This window comes from Cervus elaphus, chromosome 11 (genome assembly GCF_910594005.1).
Source record: "Cervus elaphus chromosome 11, mCerEla1.1, whole genome shotgun sequence".
NCBI classification, from domain to species: domain Eukaryota; kingdom Metazoa; phylum Chordata; class Mammalia; order Artiodactyla; family Cervidae; genus Cervus; species Cervus elaphus.
Window position 1 is genome coordinate 41,957,335 of NC_057825.1, and position 4,637 is coordinate 41,961,971.

Below are 4,637 nucleotides of genomic sequence, written 5' to 3' on the forward strand. Positions count from 1 at the left end.
AGTTGTTTTCTTCTTGCTGCTTTTAAGATTCTCTTCTTGTCTTTAACTTTTGACATTTTAATTATAATGTGTCTCTGTAGATCCATCTTATGTGCTGCCTATAAGAAATTCACTTCTTATATAAGGACACACAGAGACTTGAAAGGGAAATAATGGAGAAGGGTATATTCCATGATATGGAAGTCAAAGGCTAGGATACTCTATTCTTGTATCAGATAAAATAGACTTTAAAACAAAGACTATAGGGGACCCCCTGATGGCTCAGGGGTTAAGGATCCACCTTGTAGAGCAGGGGACCCAGCTTCCATCCCTGATCAAGAAACTGAGACCCCACAGGCCATGGAGCAGCAAAGCCCATGTGCTGCAAATGCTGAGCCCGCACACTCTGGAGCCCAGGTGCCACAACTTGAGAGCCCATGAAACACAAGCACTGAGCCTGCCACCACCACCTGATGCAACGAAGATCCTGCCTGCCGCAACTAAGACCCGATATAGATAAATGAATAAATAAAACAAAGATGGTAGTAATAAACAAAGAAGAGCATTATATAATGACAAAGGGGTCGATCCTATAAGATGATATAACATTTGTAAATATTTTTGCATCAAGTGTGTGTGCGTGTGTGTTTGCACACACATGCGCACGTGCTCAATCACGTCTGACCCTTTGCAGCCCCGTGGATGGTAGCCCACCAGGCTCCTTCATCCATGGAATTCCCAGGCAAGAATACTGGAGTTGGTTGCCATCTCCTTCTCCAAGGGATCTTCCTGACCTAAGAATCGAACCCATGTCTCTTGTGTCTCCTGCAGTGGCAGATGGGTTCTTTACCAGCTGAGCCACCAGGGTTCATGCATGCTAAATCGCTTCATTCGTGTCCAGATCTTTGCAACCCTGTGGACTGTACCCTGCCAGGCTCCTCTGTCCATAGGATTCTCCAGGCAAGAATACTGAAGTGGGTTGCCATGCCCTCCTCCAGGGAATCTTCCCGACCCAGGGATCGAACCCACATCTCTTGTATCTCCTGCATTGGCAGGTGGGTTTTTTACCACTAGTGCAACCTGGGAGGAACACCTAAATATATAAAACAAATATTGACCTAAAGTGTGAAAAAGACAGCAACACAGTAACAATAGGGGACTTTAATATTCCACTTTCATCAATGAATAGATCATCCAGACAGAAAATGAACAAGGAAACAGCCTTAATCAACATGTCAGATCATGTAAACTTAACAGATAAATATAGAACATGCCATCCAAAAGTAGCAGGATACATGTTCTTCTGAAGCACATGTGAATTTTTTTCCCCTGTATAGATCATGTTAGGCCATAAAACAAGTCTTAATAAATTTAACAAGATTGAAATCATAGCATTTTTTTCAACCACAACGGTATGAACTAAGAATGAATTTCAGTAATAAAGCTGGAAAATTCACAAATATGTGGAGATTATACTACCAAACCACCAATGATCAAAGAAGAAATCAAAAGAGAAATCAGAAAACACCTTGAGACAAGTGAATATGGAAATACAACATACCAAAATGTATGTGTGCTGTGTGCTCAGTCATGTCTGACTCTGCGATCCCACCAGGCTTTGTGATCCCACCAGCCTCCCCTGTCTTTGGAATTCTCCAGGCAAGAATACTGGAGTGGGTTGTCATTTCCTTCTCCAAACAAAATGTATGGGGTGCAGCAAAAGCAGTCCTAAGAGGGAAGTTTATGGCAATAATGCCCACATTAAGAAACAAGAAATAGTTCAAATAGACAACCTTAATTTATACTTCAAGAAACTACAAGGGCTTCCCTGGTGGCTCAGTGGTAAAGAATCCACCTGCCAAAAAAAAAAAGAATCTGCCTGCCAATGCAGGAGGCATGGGTTCAGTCCCTGGTCCAGGAAGATCTCACATGCCGTGGGGCAACTAAACCTGTGCACTGCAACTACTGAAGACTGTTCACCTAGACCCCATGCTCTGCAACAAGAGAAGCCACAGCAATGAGAAGTCAGAGCACCATAGCAGAGTAGCCCCTGCTTACCACAACTAAAGAAAGCCCACACACAGCAACAAAGACCCAGTGAAGCCATAAATAAAATAAATAAAAATTAAAAAAAGAAACTACAAAAAGAAGAGCAAATGAGGCCCAAAGTTGGCAAAAGGAAGGACATAGTAAAGATCAGAGTGGAAATAAATGAAACAAAGACTTAAAAGGCAATAGAAAAAATTAAGAAAGCTAAAAGTTTTAAAGTTGTTTAAAATGATGGAGCTGCCAAGCCTTTAGGTACACTCACCACAAGAGTAGACTCAAGTAAGTAAAATCGGAAATAAAAGAGGAGACTTTACAACTAATAGCACATAAACACCAAGGGTCTTAAGCAACTACTATGGATAATTATACACCAACACATTGTATAACCTAGAAAAAAAAATCTAAATTTCTAGAAGCATGCAACCTATCAAGATGGAATTGGGAATTCATTAGCGGTCCAGTAGTTAGGACTTGGCGCTTTCAGTGCAATGGCCTGGGTTCAATCCCTGCTCAAGGAACAAAGATCCCACAAGCTGTGCTACATACACAGCAAGGAAGGAAGGAGGAGAAAGAAAAGTTAATACTAATCCTTCTCCAATTCTTCCCCTAAAAAATAAAAAAAATAGGCTTCCCCGGTGGCTCAGCAGTAAAGAATCTGCCTGGGCAATGCAGGAGGCATGGGTTTGATCCCTGGTCCAGGAGGATCTTACATGCTGCAGAGCAACTGAGCCCATGCACTGGAACTACTGAATCCACAGGCCTAGAACTTGTGCTCTGTAGCAAGAGGGGCCAGAGTGATGAGAAGCTCATAGACCTCAACTAGAGAGTGGCTCCTACTCACCACAGCTAGAGAAAGCTTGCACAGCGACAGAGACCCAGCACAACCTAAATAAAATTGTAAATAAAAGGGGAGGAAACACAAACTCATTTTATAAGATCAGCAGTGCTCTAATACTGAAACCAGACAAGGACGCCACAAGAAAATTCCAGAACAAAAGCCTAATAAACATAGATGCAAAAATTCCCTACAAAATCAGTATACAAGTGACTGCTGCATTTCTAGACATTAATAATAAATTATCAGGAAGACAAATTAAGAAAATAATCCAATTTACAATCACAGTGAAAAGAATAAACTGCCTAGGAATAAAATTTATCCAAGGAGGTGAAAGACTTATACACTGAAAACTGTAAGACATTGAGGAAATAAATTGGAGAAGATGCAAATAAACGGAAAGATATTCTGTGCTCATGGGTTGGAAAAATTAACATTGTTAAAATGTCCATAATACCCAAAGCAATCTAAAGACCCAATAAATCCCTATCAAAATTCCAATGGCTTTTTTCATATATATGGAACAAGCAATCATAAAATTTGTGTAGAAACACAAAAGACCCTGAATAGCTAAAGCAGTTTTGAGAAAGAAGAACAGAACTGGAGGCTCCCTGATTTCAAACTGTCTTACAATGTTATAGTAATAAAAACAGCATGGCATCAGCATAAAGTCAGACACATGGATCAATGGAATATAATAGAGAACCCCAAAATAATCCCACACTTACATGGTCAATTTATTTACAGAAAAGGAGCCAAGAATGTAGAATGGGGAAAGAATTGTCTCTTTAACAAATGGTGGTGGGAAAACTGGATAACCAGATGATTAAGAATAAAGCTGGACCACTAGCTTATACCACACACAAACATTAAGTCAAAATGGACTAAAAACTTGAACGTAAGACATGAAACCATAAAACTTCTAGAAGAAAATGTGGGTGAAAATTTCTTTGACATTGGTCTTGGTGATAATTTTTTGGATTTGACACCAAAAGCAAAGGCAGCAAAAATAAATAAGTGGGACTACATCAAACTAAAAACCTTTTGCACAACAAAGGAAAGCATCAACAAAGTGAACAGGAAACCTATGAAATGGGAGAAAATACTTACAGAGCATATATCTGATAAGGGGTTAATATCCAAAGTATATGAAGAACTTATACAAATCAATAGTAAGATCACAAACAATCTGATTTATTAAAAATGGACAAAGGAAATGAATAGACATCTTCCCGAAGAAGACATACAGATGGCCAACAGGTGCGTGAAACAGAGCATGTATTAACATGTACAGTACATTAATCATCAGGGAATTGCAAATCAAAACCATGATGAGATATCACCTCACCCTGGTTAGAATGGCTATCACAGCACGGGCTATGAATCAGACGAGAAATAACAAGTGTTAGCAAGGATATGGAGAAAAGGGAACACTTGTGCACTATGGAAATGTAAATTGATGTAGTTGCTATGGAAAACAGTATGGAGGTTCCTCAAAAACTTAAAAATAGAATATAAGATCCAGCAATTCCACTTCTGGGTGTTTGTCCAAGGGAAGCAAAAACACTAACTCAGAAAGATGTATGCATCCCAGTGTTCATTCTATGAACAGTATTTATGGTAGCCAACTACACACACACACACACACACACACACACACACTAGAATATCACTCAATATAATTTAAAAGACAGAAAGCTTGCCATTTGTGACTACATGGATGAATCTTGAGGGCATTATGCTAAGTGAAATAAGTCAGAGAAAGATAAGCACA